Source organism: Vulpes lagopus, chromosome 3 (genome assembly GCF_018345385.1).
Source record: "Vulpes lagopus strain Blue_001 chromosome 3, ASM1834538v1, whole genome shotgun sequence".
Classification (NCBI taxonomy): domain Eukaryota; kingdom Metazoa; phylum Chordata; class Mammalia; order Carnivora; family Canidae; genus Vulpes; species Vulpes lagopus.
The window spans coordinates 115911444-115929230 of NC_054826.1; the positions used below are offsets into that span (position 1 = coordinate 115911444).

General features: G+C 49.7%; 1 protein-coding gene across 2 annotated transcripts in view; it reads right to left on the minus strand.

The window, feature by feature from the left end:
- Nucleotides 1-17787, minus strand: part of XYLT1 (xylosyltransferase 1) — a 303249-nt gene that overhangs the window by 132738 nt on the left and 152724 nt on the right. The window lies entirely within an intron of this gene.

Sequence of the window (17787 nt, forward strand, 5' to 3'; positions counted from 1 at the left end):
TATCCACTGTTCCAAAGCTAGCCCCAGAGGGGACCTCCAAAGCCACAGAGGATGTTAATTGGTTCCATAAATCTACCCCTGTTGCTATAGAAACACACTAGCCATGAGTAGCCATTTGAAGGAAGACCTCCCCCCTTTGGTTCTCCTAAATGTGCCTATTAACAGTTCCCAGGGAAGAGGATGGTGGGATGGAACAGCAGAGGCAGGGCTGGGGCCTGGGAGGGGCTGACATGGTCCTCCATAGGGCTCTTACTCTAGCAGGTTGGCAAACTGTGACCCTCCGTGGGCCAAATCTTGTGTGTCATCTGCTTTTGTAAATAAAGTTTTATTGAAAAACAGGGCAGCCCAGGTGGCTCGGTGATTTAGCACCACCTTCAGCCCAGGGCCTGATCCTGGAGACCCGGGATCGAGTCCGACATTGGGCTCCCTGCATGGAAGCTGCTTCTCCCTCCCTCTCTCTGTGTCTCATGAATAAATAAAATCTTAAAAAAAAAAAAAAAAAGAAAGAAAAACAGTCACACCTATTTGTTTATGTACTGTCTACAGCTGCTTTCCTGCTACGACAGCAGAAACGAGCATTGCAATACTGTCCATCTGGTCTCCCTAAATATTTCTATCTGGCCCTTTAAGAAAAAGCGTGCAGCTATGACCTCTCCAGGAGTAGGAGTTTAGTAGGCTCCCCTCCCCTGGCTTGGTTCAGTTGTCCCCGACCCCAGGGCTCCCATGTGGCCCAGTAATAGTCTGGAGAAGAGCTATATCTGGCCCTTCCCCCATTTCCCCAGCAATGAGCACCTATTTCTCCCCGTTAGCCTCAAGAATGAAAACGGACTCTTAAAATTCCTCATGGGCACTCTGTAAGTTGGACAGCGCTACTAATTCTCATTTTGCACGTGAGGGAACTGACCATTTGTGACTTGCCCAAGGTGACCAAGCTGGTGGGTGGTGAAGCTGGGATTAGGCTGCAGACCCATGGCCTGGGTTCCTGGTTCCACCACCCACACCCAAGAAGCCACAGAACCCCCGTAATCCCCACCACTGTGTCCTATCTTAAGCACCGCAGTATGGCTTTGTACTACAAGATCTGGCTCCCTTCCCATCCACTTCTGCCCAGCCACATGGATATGGAATGGGCGTGTCCCCTCCAAATAGCCATCTCAAGTCTGGCCAAAGGCCCACTGGGTGACAAGGAATCACAGAGAAAGAGGGACAAGAAGGGCCACAAAGCAAGAAGAGCTCTAGGTGGAAGGAGCGAGGAGGTGACGGGGTAGGAGGGAGGACACAGATGCCAAGAAGGGAGAACTGAGTCTGTACTAGGTCACAGCACGGCTGCTGGTGTCACACAGGCTGGTATCATATCCTGGTCTGGGAAGGGGAAACTGCCAGTTCTGATACCTGGTGCCACATCTCTGTCCCTGTCCCCTAAATGAACCCCTCTGATGTTCATCTTTCTCATTCTTTCTGCCCAGAGGCCCTTCAAAAATCCCAAGCAGCCTCTCGGATGCATTTTCTGAGCGCTGGCCACGAGCCAGGCACCACACACTCAGTGAGTCACAGGTATCACTCGCTGGATACAGTCACCCCAGAAGGAGGTATTCTCCTTGCCATTCTACAGAAGGAGAAGCCAAGGCTTGTCGCTCTAACACTGCTGAGCACACATCAGGTGCCAGGCACCAAACCAAGCCCTGGCATGCGACAGCTTATTCAAGCTTCAAAAATAACTTGCAAGGCAGTTACTACTATTCTCCCACCTACAAAAGAGGCGGGGAAAGCTCGAGGATGTTCGGGAACTTGCCCAAAGTCATCTGGGGGAGTGGTGAACTTGCACCTGTCCGATTCTAAACCTTGCTATCACATAGTGCCTCTTCTATCTGGCTGAGGAACCGAGGAACATTTCGCTCCCCCTTCTCTACTGGGGGGAGTACAAGGGGTATCTCCCTCTGTGCTCATATTAACCTAGGTTGGGATGGAAATGGATATCGGGGGGCTGTTCTTTTTTAAAGATTTATTTGAGAAAGAGTTATCATGAGCAGGGGGGAAGGGCAGAGGGAGAAGCACAGTCTCTGCTGAGCAGGGAGCTTGATGTGAGACTTGATCCCAGGACCCAGGGATCATGGCCTAAGCTGAAGGCAGACACTAAACAGGCTGAGCCTCCCAGGCAGCCAGAGGGCTGGTTTTCAATAAGGCTCCTGACAAATATTTCAGGTTTTTTCGTCTAGGCATGTGATAGGGCTGTATTTCCCATACCCTGCAAATCAGGCACAGCCAAGCATCTTGCTGTGGCCAAGACCAGTGATTAGAACTGGGGTACCATTTGCCACATTCCCCTTTCCTCCACAGCATCCAACTACACTCCCAATGGTAAAGGTCTCACATTCCCAAGTGAGGCTAGTGCGGAGCACAGACCAAGTCTCGAGGGGCAGAAATAAACCACCTACGCTTTCCATCACTGGCATGTGGGGATCTTTGTTACTGCAGCACGGACTAGCTCGGAGCCCATCTGATCTGCTTCCTTCTCCCTAGCTGTCCTCGGATACAGGAGCCAATCTTTGGATGGTGTGTTTTGGTTTTGTTCTATTTCTTGGCCTCTGACAGAGAACCAGTTGGATGAGTATGAATGCCTGAAAATATGAATTCAAACTCCGTCCCTAAGCTTGTTTTCTAGGAGTTACCACGACAGCAGACAGTAGGAGGAAGAGTCCTCCTGTCCCCGCACGCAGTCATCTGATCCTCTCTCATCACCCACAGCCTAAGTGTCATTCTGGGGTTGTTCTTTTTCCTTGTTAACAGAGGATTGCGAGTCTGGCCCTGAGCAGAAAACCTCCATAAACCACTAATTTCAAAAGCTCACGTTCTCTACCACTTTCTGGCAGAACTTGTTCAGGCAAAACCAGACACAGGAAACGCTGCAATCAGTGAAGCTAATCTGACCAGTAGAGAATGGCTGATTCCTCTGGTTAATTTGTGATATCAGGACCAGGCGCCACCATCAAGTCTAATATAATTCCTGATTCATAAGCGTTGTCTACTCAGAGAGGCCCCCACCACGGGGATGATTAGCTCAGTGTGGCCCTGTGGCCTTCCGCCTGGCCCCAGACGCTCCACAGCTGTCAAGGGAAGTCAAAAGATTCGAGTGTAAGAGGCAAAGGAGATTTGTCTTCTGGAATGAAGAGTTCAAAGATCTTAGAGAGCTTCCGGAAAAGTCAGAAAGGGGCGGAGTCGGCTAGAACCAGGCATCTTTCAGAGGCCCAGAACCTCTTGGCTTACCAAGTCAACTCTGTTTTCTAGAGTAGTTGATGAATTCTCCCTCGCGTGCCCCTACTCTGTTCTTTTTTAAATTTAATTAATCTATTTAAGAGGGTGAGTGTGGGTGAGGAGCAAGGGCAGAGAGAGAAGCAGACTCTCTGCTGAGCAGAGAGCTGGACACAGGGCTCGATCCCAGGGCCCTCAGATCATGACTTGAGCTGGAGGCAGATCCTTAACCGACTAAGCCACCTAAGTGCCCATGTTCTTTCTTTTTTTAAATTTTATTTTCTTGTGGTAAGAAGACTTAACATGAGATCTACCATTTTAATTTTTTTTTGAGTGCACACCTATAGGTGTGATGTTGCACAGAACATCTCTAGAACATATTCATCTTGTATAATTGAGACTTTATGCCACTTGATTAGCAATTCCCCACTTCCTCCTACCCCAGCTCAACAATCACCATTTTACAGATTCTGAGTGTGACTAATTTAGCTGTCTCATATAAGTGGACTCATGCAGTATTAGTTTTTCTGTGGCTACTTATTTCATCTTGCACACTGTCCTCCAGGGCCATCCATGTTGCATATGGCACAATTTCCTCCCTTTTTCAAGGCTGAATAATACTCTACTGTTTGCATGCACCATATGTTCTTTGGGATATCCCTTTACCTCCCTAGTAACTCTTCATCTGTGCACCAAAGATAAATAGGTCTCTGCTCTTTCTCTAGAGAATCAAGACCCAGAAATCCAAATCCAGGTTGCCTTCCCAATAAAAAACAGCCTCGGGAGGTTTCCAGGCAAATACAGGCAAGGTAACCGTCATGTCCTCAGCACCCACATATTCTCCTACTCTGGCCCTCACATGTCTTGGGTCCTTAATCCTCTCAAACACCCAGGGAAGCAGGCAGTAGTAGTCCTAATTAGGGAAGGAAATGAAGACACAAGGAATGACCTGACCAAGGTCATGCTGCTAGAAAGGAAGTGCCTCAAACTCCACACCTCATCTGGAAAATAGGAATGATTTTCCCATTTAGTACTTACCTCATGGGTATTTTAGGGAGGAGGAATACATGTAAAACTTCCAGAATGTGCCTAACAGCCAAAGCAAGAAGAAGATAACCAGTGAACCCAGATTAGGTTTGCTACCATTTAACACTGGGCCTCAATCATCTCACCACTGATGGTCTCCGCCTGGAGGACAGGCTGGTTATTATTTCCTCATTATAATCAACTAGCTGTGTCCCCTTTATTCTTAACCAATCCAACACTCTCACACCTTGAGTTATTTATGTAAATGCAACCCTTTGACTTATTTTATTTTAATGTACTTATTACAATGATTGTACATTCAAATGTTTGCTTGAGAACTCCAAAACTCTAATTGCCCTGCTGCTGCCTTACCTCTAAGCTGCTGCTAGAATCCATTTTTATTCTAGAGAAATAATTAAATGCAATAATGTCCTCCATTCCCATTCAACCTTGGGCACGTTTAGAGCCAATTTCAATCAGGTGAAAATATGCTAAACACAATATGGCTCCGAGAGGCAGAGTACGTGACCCGGACTGCTGTTTGGAGACAAACCTGGATCTGCCTCTGTCCCTCCCTGGTTCTCCAACGTTCAGATTTCAAGTTGGGTCTCTCCTCACCTAGTCAACTGAGTCTAGGCCCCTTGGTCCTGTTTTGGTGAGGTGGGGGTGGGTGGATGTGCTTTTTTAAACTATCCACTCACTGAAAAACCTTTGTTCTTATTTGTGTGTGTGTGTAAAAAGAGTACTGGACAGGGAGGGAGAAGACCCAGGTGCTTCTCTTGCTTTGCAGATTGTCCAATTTTCTCCTCTGTAAAATGACAGGTTGTGGATGTGTGTTACTCAACATTCTCTGAATCAGGCATTAATCAATATGATCGACTAAAAAAGTTCTGCCATTCCAGCTCATTGAGAAACAATCTGATGGAGGATAAGAGATGGGGAATGGACACCCCCAGGGGCATCAAGTCTCCTCCCTGACCCATCCTTTGATCATTGTCTCCAGCAGCTCTTGGACCCGGGACATATCATTTCATCCCCTTGTGCCTTAGCTTCCTCATCCAGCCGGGGGGTCTGAGGCTGGCATCTACCTCCCAGGGACAGAACTGATGAAGCACAGAAGGCCCTCCTCGACACTGTTAGAAAACACACGAATGGTGTTTAAATGTCCCACGCTCCATCCCAAGCCCTTCACACAAACTAATTTGCGGAATCCTCGTGATGACCCTATGAAGAAGATGCTCCATTCTTCTCCCCATGTTTTGGATGGGAGCACTAAGGTGCAGGGATGCTAAGTGTCTGATCCAGATCTTGCAAGGGGAGGAGCCAGGATTTGAACCCAGGTAGTCTGGGTCCAGCGGCCATGCCCACCAACACCATACTGCTTCTCAGCAGCTATTAGGAATAAGGATGATGCCAAAGGGAAACCCTGGCCAGGCGAGCTGTCCCAACCACTTGCTCATCACAACGTTTATGGCTTCCTTTTGTGCCATGTAGACACTCAGCCAGATGAGTGGTGGTTTGCTGTTGAATTCAGTGTCTGAGGCTTCATTCCAGTCACCAGGGTGACCAAGGCCATTGGGAGGGACGCTGGGGGAAAAGCCCGCACCTGCTTCCAAAAGGACCTCAATGCCAGGGTAGACAAACAGCAGAGGGGCAGTGTGCATGGCTGCACCCAATTAGAATATGCAATTACCCAGGCTGCCAATGCAAATAGACCTAACCCAGGCCCCTGGCCCAGCTCATTGGCATGCACGAAACGTGGTGGGGCTGGCCAGCACTTGAAGCCCGTGGCCCATGCTGGGCATGGGCGGGCCTTTCTTTAATAGAGCTCTAAATAATAAGCTTGGTGCAATTTAGCAAATTTAGTTATGGTAACAGGAAACACGGCATGGGGTGAGGAAGGAGGGTGCTGGATTAAAAGAGCTGGCTTAGAATCCAGCCTCCACCCCTCGACCCCAGGAGAGAGGCAAAGATTAACTCTCAGAGCCTCAATTTTCTCATTTACAAAAAAAGGGGTAAGAGGACCTACTTGGCAATGGTGAGGTAGAGATTAAATAATAAGGCACACATATTTAATTCTATTTAACGAAAGAAGATTTAGCATGGTGCTGGATATATATTCAGTAATTTGTAGCATGATGACATTTTTAGCTGGCACCCCATTGTCATTTGATGAGTAGGCTCTTAAGTGTTTTGTAAAGGGAGGCAGGAGAGGCGAGGTGTAGTGAATTCCGATCTGGCCTCTGCTACTTGGTCAGTGGGTAGCCCTGGGCACAACACTTAACTGGGTGACCTTCAGTTTCCCTCTCTGTGAAATGGGCATAATAAATAGTATCTCCCTCATGGGGGCTTCTCTGAGAGTTAAAAGAGTTAATATGTGTGAAACATTTAGCAAAATGCCGAGAACTTAGTAAACGTTAGCTGTAATTTATTAAAATAGATTTATGCTTGCAATGGTGGTCCTCAAAGTGTGGTGTGGGGATTCCTATAGGTCCCTGAGACCTTTGGGGGGGCCTCTCTGGGTCACAATTTCCATCAAAATACAAAGACGTCCTGTTCCTTTTTTTTCTCTCATTCCCTCACAAGCAAACAGTGGAATTTCCCAGAGGCCATAGGAGGTGTGAAATCACAGCAAACTGAAAGCAGGAGCAAATGTGAGAATCCAGCTGTCTTCTATTAAGCCGGAAATCACAACTGATCAGCAGACATGTAAAACAATGACTCTTTTCACAAATTTTTTTTTTGTTGTGGAAAACACACCTATTTTTCATATGAATGTTTACTTGTGCAGACATGTACGGGTGATCACTGTTATTTTAAGTAAATTAACACATAAATATTTTAAGAGTGCCTTAGTTTAAATTTCAATCAAGTAAATTAATGATAAATGTTTATACAATATACATATCAATATATAAGATACATAAATATACCAATATATACATAAATAATATACACACACACACACACACACACAAAAACCAACCCAAAAGCTCTTTGAGAGTCTAAAATGTTTGAAAATGTCTGGAGGTCCTGAGACCAACAAATTGAGAACGCTGGCATCACACACACTTAAAAACCCCAATATCCTCTCGTTACTGAAACAAAATGTTTAGGGCTTTTTCAGCTCTGGTGTTTCACTATATGCCAGGCCTTTGGATTTATACTTTACTTACACACCCGAAAAACACACACAAGATAGAAATCTGGGTCAAGTGGAAATAGGGTGCCATTAAATACTTCTACAGTGAGAGAGGCAGCAGGAGCCCAGATCCCTGAAGCCCCAGGACTGTCCTCTGGGAGGGAAAAGTGACCTGCGGACAAAGATTTCCCCTTGACCAAATTCTAGCCAGGCTCCTGTGAGCCCCTTCTCAACCACGCCTCCACTGTGGCCTATAAAGATTGGAAAAAACACTGCCGCACTTTCGGACACCTCGAGGCCGCATGCAGAGGCTGGTACAAGCCGCCTGTTTAGAGTCTACCTGAGAAAACTCTGGGCTGCTAGAAGAATTTGGTGTGTCCCAGCCAACCCCTGAAGACAAGGCCACTGTGTCCTGGCCTCCATGGGAGGGTACGGCCTAACTTGACACAGGCCAGTGAGCAAACCCAGATGGGTTTCATACAGATGAACACCAATCCCCAAACTCTGTCCTCATGGCTTTGCCTAACTCTGGCATTGCCTAAGCCACACGGTCTGGGCCTCAACCCTGCACAAGGTACCTTGTCTTGGGGGCCTAAGCACAGGAGACCAGTGGAAGCATGCTCAGAGCCCAACACGGGCTTGGCCCACGAGCTCCTTGCAGTGCCACCCAGGTGGATGGGACAGTGACACTCAAATAGTAATGGGTGCCCAGTGCCCAAGGAGTGTGGACAGGTGTGTGGTGGCAGAGAAGATCTGCACCTGCGTCTTCTGGCTGCTTCTGTGTCAGATGGCATGGGAGGTGGATGTATGAAGAGACACAAAAGAAGCAGTGATGGCAGAGGTGGAAAAGGACCAGGGGAAAAAGGGAAGCAAGCCCAAGAGAAAGCAGGAGCTCGAGGGAACAGAGGGAAACTGACGACATGGGGTTCTGCACCAGGTGCTGCACCCTTCCCTGCCCTGGGATGGCTCATCCACCCCTCGAAACAGCCTCAGCAAGCAGGGCAGGGGTCACCCAGCTACAACCCCGTGAAGCCCTTCTAGAACAGCCACACTGGTTGAAGAGCTGCGTCTCTGAGACGCAAGCAGAATGGCCTGCAAAGCTGAAATCTGGCCTTGGCCTTGGCCCTGCCTCAAATGAGCAAACTGAGGCCAGGCCAGGCTTGCTCAAGGTCATATGGAATGTGAGAGGTGGGGTTGGATTCCAGAGACAATGAGGTGGGCAGGTCAGAAGCAAGGACAGAGGGAGAGGGGAGAAGAGCTTTCTAGAAAGGACTACCACCACCACTGCCGCCGCCGCCGCCACCACCACCACCACCACCTCCACCACCACCACCGTTTTGGGACAAAATGCCCAGCACACAGAAGGGGTCTTTATGGGGAGTCCTCAAAACTGTTAAAACAAGATTATGCCTAGAGTCACCCCCTTCTAAAGTACTGCTTGCACACAGTCTGCCTGCAATGGCATTATTTTATGACTTCATGCTGAAGGCCACAGGACTCAAAGATGGGGAGACAAAGAAGGAAAGAAGATGCAGGTGGAATGAGCAACTCAATCTTGACAAAGTCTTCTGGATACCTCTAAAACGGTTCCCCAACTATGACCCTGCTGACATTTGGGCGGCTGACACTCTGTTGTGGGAGCTGTCCTTTGCACTGAACAATATTTAGCAGCATCTATGACATCTACCCATTAGGTGCTACTAGACTCATGAAAACCTCAAATGTCTGTAGATATGGCCAAGTGTCCCTGGGCGGGGGGGGGGGGGGGGGGGGCAAAGTTACCTTTTGTGGAAAAAGTCAGGCTCTGGGGGCATGGACTCTAGAGGCTGATGTTAGCAGGCCTCACCTGCCTGAACTCTGTCCTCATCCAGGAACAGCAGTACCTCGTGGCCAGCCAAGTGGTCAGAACAGGAGGACTTAGCTGGGAGGCAAAGAGACAGCCAGAGAAGGGCCTGATGAACCAAGCTAAAGGTGCTTTGGAGATGGCGAGGGAGGGTGGGAGGGGGTCAGGAGCAGTAGTGGCTGCATGGGGGAGTGGGAGGAGGGTTAGGCTCCCCTGCTGGGCAGGGGATGGCCCTGAGGAGGAGAGGGGCAGTCATTCAGAGTGTGGACAGTCCCCGAGCTGATGACACATCCCTTCATTTAAGCCAGAGGTCACTACTGGATGCCCAAAGTTTCCACCAAATGCAGAGATGCTAGAGTCTTTTCATTTGCTTGGTATTTAATCCCAGCCAATATTTTAAATACTGGAAATTTCATCGACAAATCTGGACTTCCACACTCTCTTGGAAACATCAGGGGAGCTGACAACATGGACGTGGATTTCTGTAGGTGACGACTGGTTGAGGCTGAGTAGTGGCCAGTGGTACCCAGAAGGGGAACCTATACTACAGAGCATCACAGTTTCTGCCACACCTGGACCATGTCCCTTAATCACCTGCAGGCCACAAGCCTGTCTGGCGTGACTGCTTGAAACCAAGCCCTCGGGATCTTCAGGAAACTATGTACCGAGCCTTGCCTCAAAGATCTCAGAACCCTAGACCAATCGTTTTATTCCAGGGTTTTCCATGAAAGTGGGACTGCCTCTCATGGGGTGTTCTGAAAACATGTGGTCACATTTTCAGTTGCTATGATGACTGCGAGATGCTCCTGGCAGTTACTGGGCGGGGGGGGGGGGGGGGGGGGGGAGGGGGCAGCTCACCACACCTCTAGTAATGCATGGGGAACACGTATTGCCAAGCAATTAAAAAAAAAAAAAAAGATGTCCTATATCCCACAGGACATCTGATATCTGAGATGTCAGGTAGGCAAACGACCCATTTTTAATTGTTGGTTCCAGGAACCCAACTCACAGCGACATATGACAGAGTAGGATGGAACAGATTTTAATGTAACCGAATTTTCTAGGAAAGTAAAAACCGTTTAATTCAAGGGGAAATCTGACGTCAGAGTTTGACCACAATTTCAGAGAATCACATCATCAACATCCACATAAGGTGTGGCTATGAGTCACCAACAAACACACCTCCTATTCACCTACATTTGTAATTACTGAATTCTCAGTGATTCAACATATGGCACCTGAAGTCACCTCTTCATGTGACTTCTGGCCCCTTGTCACTCAAAGGGTGACCCAAGCTGCCAACATCAATATGTCCCAGAAGCTTTTTAGAAATGCAGGATTCCCAGGCTCCCCCTGGGCCAACGGAATGAGAACGTGCATCCTATCAAGTTGCTTGGGGTGACTCATCTGTGCGTTAAAGTTTGAGAAATCCCAGCCTGGTGTTGCCATGCACCTGGTCATTTACAGGATGAGATACATATTATCTTTATTATAAATTACTTTTATATATTCTTTCTATGATAACGAGGGCAATATATTGATCTGATTTAGAGCTGTGAGTGTAAGTAGGTCACAAGTAATGGATTTCATTTCAGGATAGATAAAAGGAATATTTTAGAAGATGTGGTTGCATTAGGAGGGTCCAGGTCCAATAGGGTTGAGAATGGCTGGTTCACTCATTCTACACGCTTTAATTGGGTGCCTCGTCCTTGCCAAGCATAGTGGGGGCAAAAGGAGAAGGTAGAGAATGAAGACACGCTCCCTGCTGTCAGTGGGGCTCAGGCACAGGAGAGGGAAGCGGGCCCATGCGCCCACTATTTCAACACAGGGGGTGAAGTGATGTGTGGTATGGTTTGGGTTTCATCAAGGACTAGGCTCCGAGGAGAGGAGAGGAGGCTTTCCCAGAGAAAGCAATTTTCCAGCCCAATCTAGAGAAGAGAGCATGTCCAGGAGGCAGACAAAGGAATCAATGGCAGGAGAGACCAACAAACCACAAACTTGCTAATAACAACCATCCTTGCTGACATTTATCCTGAAGACGGTGCTAAGCACCCGACACAGATTATCTTTTAAAAAAAAATCCCAGAATGACGTGGTAACTGACTCAACGGGGGTTGTGGGGAGGGGGGGAATCCTCTCACCAAGTAGACTTACAGCAAATCATCACAATGTATACTTTAACTATCTCAAGTATGACTTTATTTCTCAATTATATTTCAGTAAGGCTGGGGAGGGAAAAAACAAATCCCAGAGAACTATTTGGTAGGTGCCATTAAGTCACCTGCCCCACATCACCCAGATGGTTATAAAACCCACCAATTAAAAACAAAAACAAAACAAAACAAAAAACCCACCCAGTACTCTCAGGCCATTAAGGACCAGCCCTTCCAAGTGCCCCCACGATTTAAAAAAATTGTGACCCCCAACAAAGACCCTGGCGGAAAGTCCTCCATCCCTAAGTGGCCTGAAATCTTTGAGGAGGTGAGTGTCAGCAGGGTAGAGGGTCGCTTGAACAATTTAAGTCCTTGGATTACAGTCTTCTCGTCTCACTGTCTCAGTCTTCTGTTCCTTGAGACTAACCTCAGGCCTGGAACCCCCAAACCCTGCCCCGCTCTCTGTCATGATTTTATTCTTCTGTGCCCCTTCTTTACGTCTCTTGCCTTGACTCCCTGGAGACCCTTCTGGTTCCGACTGCTCCCCTCTTCACATTCTCCAGCCCAGGTCCTCTAGGAAAGGAGCACTTAAGGAGACAGATGCACCTCCTGTTGATCAAAGACCTCCAGCTTTCAAACCCATCCTTTGCACCTGCTGGGTCCCCTCTCCCTGTGGCCCCCCCCCCGCCCCACCAAACACACTCTGCCACAAGTGGGATACGAATGACACACTTGTAAGCTCATTACTGCAGAGTCTCTGAAGAAATGTAAATGCTCACGGAGCCAGGGATATAAATAGAGAGACGCCCATAAATAAGTAAATATATACGCATCCACACATACACAAACTCAATTAATTTATATCCTCTGAAGGCCTGAGTCATTTGGGGGTGGGGAGAGAGAGAAAGGGAGAGGGACCTAATATCACCATCCAGGTGATTTCAGAACTGGGCTTCCCAGGCAGCTGCCAATACATTATTTTTACTATGCAGAGGTACAAATGAATACGCTGCTGCCACCCCCTAAATCTCCTTTACGAGCAGTGCGTTTGCCTTGGGCCGCCCTACCAGGGACGGGGCCTTCCAGGCACATTTTTGTTAGCCAAGTTCCAGAAGAAGGCTGCAGCTTTGCGGTCCTGCTCCCCCAGAAAGAAAGGCAAGGGCCCCACTGGTGCTTCCTGCTTACAAATGAGCTTGCGTGTGACATGGCCAATGGCATCTCTCCTGGAGGGCCATGGGCAAAAGTGACAGCGATGTCCAATCCCATTGAGAAATGACTGCTGCCTTCGAGGTGGAGGGGCGCCTCTGTCCGTGGGATGGGGGGGGGTGTCCTCCTGGGCCACAGGGCTCTTGGCACCCTGCCAGGCTCTATTGAACTTCGGGGGTTGGGGGAGCGGATGCAAGACCGCATCATGACCCACTTGTGTGTGTGCTGCCATTACCCAAGGTGGCACGTTCTGGTCACCCTGGAATGTGTCCGACGCCCATCCCTCCAACTGGGCTGAGCAAGGAGGCGGCGACGGGCAACCGCGGGGGCTCCGCCATGGAGCGCGCTTCAAGCGCAGCTCTGAGATGCTCTTCTGGAAACCTGGCTGGGCCACTTCCTAGCTGCGTGACCTCGGGAAGCTTAGGTAGCCTCTCTGAGCTCTGGTTCCTTCCTGGGTGACACCAGTGCAATAAAACCACAATTCAGAGCACAGAGGTGAACGGTCAATATAAGGTAGCTGTTGCTTCATCGAAAATCCTACCTGCGGGGACCGTCCCCTTCAAGCGTGGATTTGCGCCTACTGACCGAGCACCAGGTGTGGCGACGCACCGTTCTAAGCAGCAGGGCTGGGCCTGTGGGTAAGCCAGGGGCCTGCGCTCAGGGAGCTCACATTTTAGTAAAATGAAACAGACAATCAGCTTACCGACTCAATAAAAAGATAAAAACAGAGGACATGTGGAATGTCTTATGGATGTGAGGCTGAGCACCGCTTACATGTTTTTAATCCTCCCATTTTAAATGATTTTTAAAAAAATATTTATTCATGAGAGACACAAAGAGAGGGGCAGAGACACAGGCAGAGGGAGAAACAGGCTCCACGCAGGGAGCCCAACGTGGGACTTGATCCTGGGTCTCCAGGATCACGCCCTGGGCTGAAGGCGGTGCTAAACCACTGAGCCACCCGGGCTGCCCTTAAATTATTATTATTTTTAAAATATATTTGAAACAGAGAGAGAGAGAGCAGGCGCAGAAGCAGGGGGAGCAGCAGAGGAAGAGGGAGAAGCAGGCTCCCTGCTGAGCAGGGACTCTGATGCGGGGCTCCATCCCAGGACCCCGGGATCATGACCTGAGCCAAAGGCAGATGCTTACACCGAGCCACCCAGGTGCCCCCATCCACCCATTTTAAAGGCGGTCCTGAGGCTTGGAGAGGTCATCTCAGCCAGTTGAGGAACCAGGCCTGTGTGGCCCCAGCACTGAGAAAGTGAGAAGAGGAAGTGAAGAAGGGCTAGGTGCCCGGGTGACAGGTGAAAGGGCCGTTTCTGCCTCCGCTTGCCCCTCCTGTTCTGGGAAGTGTCCTGTGCCACCCAGGCTGGTTGGAGGATCTGGCTCCGGATAAGTTCCTTATCCGAGAGGCTGAGCGGGGGCACCCTTCCCTTTCCTGGCAGGACCAGCCCTGCCTCGACCTCGCTCCCCTCTGCCCTCAGACAGCTCAAGCAGCAAATCCAGCAGAAGGTGGTTCTGGGAGACCCGATGGACCACAGTTGTTCAGGCCACTAGATGGCTCTTTCTGTGAACTTGAACCGTGCAGGCGGCTCGGTGCGAAGGCAGGCTGCTTTCCCTCTGGCTGGGACACGTCTCTGAGAAGTTCAGTGGAGCCCTCAGCTTCTGGGGGCCCCTCCAGGGGCTCATCGGGTCTCTGGGCTGCCTTGCTGCCCCAGGGCGGGTCGCCTTCATTTCCCCCCAATCCCATTAGGATTTCTCACTGAAGAGGTGAGGCAGCAAGACAGGGACTCCCACGCAGACTACGAAATGCAGGCCAGATGCCCAAGTCCCCGCAGGTGTCCCCAACAGAGCAGCACCACCACTTACTTCACGAGCTTTATGATCCATTCCACCCCCTGTAACTCCGAACGTCTGCTACCTGGGAGAGTACCTACTGTTTACTCCCTCGGTGAATCTCCACGTTTCTCTTTGACACGGGGGGATATTATTATCCACACTTGACACAAGAGTAAACTGAGGCTGGCAGAGGAGGTTCTGTGGCTCACCCTAGCCAGCGTCACATGGGTGGGAAGGACAGGGCTGGCTCAGATCAAGCCCAGATCGGATTCCAAAGCTTGGGCTCTGAACTTCCCAGCCTCAATGGAGTTTTAGGCAGTGTCTGAACTCAGAATTAGGGAGGGGGATGGACTGTGAACGTTCCCCTCCTGGTTGGACCTCAGGAAGCAGATGGAAATTCATGAGTTGCATCCACATGCCTAAAGTCAAGACCAGGAAAGTCCCAGCTACCACCAGGGGTTCAGGAATTTATGATACAGTCCTCTGCGCCTCCCCCTCCACCCCGCACAACTTCCATCATTGTTGCCAGGCCAGCATTTCCTATGCATTCTCCTCTAACTGACCCTCCTTCCAGCCCTACAAAGAAGCTGTGTGGGCCAGCAGTCAGGGGCATGAGCACTGAAGCGGACTACCTGGGTCCCAGTGCCTTCTAAACGCTCTGCGACCTCAGGCAGGCCTCCTGGCTATAATCAGCTCATAGGATTGGCATGAGGAGCCCGGCAGTCACGCTGGCCAAGCACTCGGGACAGTGCGTAGGCCACAAACCATAGTTGTTGACGGTGTTCCTATTACTAGTGGGAGATCTTTCTGACAGATGAGTAAGCTGACGCTCAGAGAGGTAAAGACACTTGCTCAAGGCCACAGAGATTGGGGATTTAAACCACAGTGCCTGACTCTGGAGCTCAAGCTCATACCCACTCCCCAACCGAAACAGCCCCCCTCAAGCCACAGACTGGCATTGAGGCTGCCTCTGGTTAGGGGTACGATACCTAAAAGAAAAATGGGACTGGCTGTTTCTCTAGGGGTGTGGAAGTCTGAAATTTCAGATATGTCCTGGACTCACTCACTGTATAGAGAACAGGCTGAGGGGGTCAGCTTCATGACAGTGTTCGGTTCCATCTGTCTCCAGGTCACTGACTGTTCTAGTAGGACAGCCGAAGAAGATCATGAGGGTCAGGCTGGGCCTCTTCCACTTCCCCCTTCCTATGTTAATTATCACTGGAAGCCCAGGTTCTATGTGCCTGTGGCAGCAATTACTAGACAACTGGGCCCTGCAAGTCCTAGAAGAAGGCAGGCAGATGGCACCCCACCTCTGCTGGGCAGAGCCTTGTATATTGTTGGGGACCTTGGCTTCATTCAGACCTCAGGGATCAGCCTGTCTCCACCCCTAGGTCTCTGTCCATCTGTCTCTTGCCTCCCCCTCATCCCACTGTCTTGCATCATTGTGCGATCCAAAGGCTGCCCGTGGCCTGGGACATTTATAAATTTCTTAAACTTCTGAAGAATTGAGGTCGTAAAATTTAGTGGGTTTTCTTTATTGTTTTCTAAGATGGATCTAAATATTTTCCTAACATAAATGCTTATCAAACAAAGATAAAAACTAATATTCTCTTGACTTATGACATATTTCAAAACTTGCCAGAGAAAAACCCAGAACACTCATATCACACCCCCAGGTACCAAATCTGTCATGCTTTATTCAATTCTTTAAAGAAATAAACTTTATAGATACAGTTGACGTATTTCCCACTGCTCAACTCCCATTTCTCAACAACCCAGAGGTCACTTCTGTCCTTCACACCTATGTGTTTATACCTCCAGTAAATATGTATGTGTCCACAGACAATATATAGCATTACTTCGTGTGTTTATAAGGTCGACAAAATGGCACCATGCTGTAAACATCCCCTTTGCAATTTGCTGGTTTTGTGCAATATTTTACTAGCATTTCTGCCCCCCTCCTCCCCCCTTTGTTTTTGCTTTTCTCAATGCTTCTTCCCTCAGATGACATGATGTGGTGAGAACGGGCAGCAGCATTTAGCCCGCGGATTCTCAACATTGCCTTCCCATTCCAATCACTTAGAAGCTTTAAAAATGCTGACGCCCCGGTTGCAATCATGGAGTTGGGGTGGGGGCCTGGGAATTGGGATTTTTTTTTAAAAGTTCCCCAGTTGATTCCAGCGCATAGCCAGAGATGCGACCTTCCCCTGTGCTCTTCCTGCCACGAATCAGGGGCAGCCAGGCCCAGACACCACGGGAAAGGAAGCACCACCTGTGGCCAGCCTGTAGCCCGTGGAATAGTGGACGTAGGAGAGGGACAGGAAGCAGGTGTGGGGGCTATTGTTTCCGGTCCTATACCCCACACCCGCCCCCGCAGCTGGCAGTGACTCTGCTAGGCCCCCTGGCACTCTCTGGACCTCTGTTCACCATCCACAAACTGGGCGTGTTGGGGAAGAGCAATACTTCCTAATGTTCAAGGTTATGTAACGGTCCACGGAGTGCCCCTAAATCATCTTGGGGGCCACACAACCCTCTTGGAAAAACACAGGACTAGTGTGTCCCTCTGGTTCCTTATCACTGGGTGTTCCAGGAGGCCAGAAGTCTCAGGCCATGGCTGAGATCACAGAGCAAGAAAGGGGAATGAAGCCCCTCCCCTCCTCCCAGTCTCCCAGCAGAGCGATGGCAGATCAGAAGACCCAGGACTGGCTATGCTTCCTCCCCTTCTGCAGTTGGGTGGGCCTTCATGTGGTGTCACCTCCCACTTCCCCAAACTGTATGCCAGGAACTGTTCTGAGCACCTTGCAGAGACTAACTCATGTGAACCTCAGGGCAGCCCTTGGGAGGCGAACACTGTCAGCATGCCCATTTCCTGGATGGGGAAACTGAGGCACAGGAGGCACAGTGACTTGCCCAAGACCCTCCCCCAGCCCTGCACCCCCGCCAGGAAGCAGCACTTGACCCCAGTGCACCGCAGCCCATTCTCCAACAGCCGAGAGCTGCCAGCTGTCCTGTCCTAATTGCTGCACAGATGTGGCTGCTTCGGGGAGCAAGGCGGAGAGAAAGAGGAAAAAAACATTTTTAGAAATGATTTCCGACAGGCTACCAGATACTAAAATAACAACATTTGGTTTGTCTTGCTAGCTGGAGGCAAAAACCAGCTCAGGTGGGAGGAGGCGGCTGCAGGCACAACACAGACGAGGCCGGCTGGCCCCACGTCGGCCCAGTTCTGGAAGGGGCCCCGGCACCTCTGTCCCATCAGGAAAGGATACCCCGGGAGCTTCCATCCCGGTACTAAAGACGGTGGGGTGGGGGAAGGGGCTGGGTCTTTA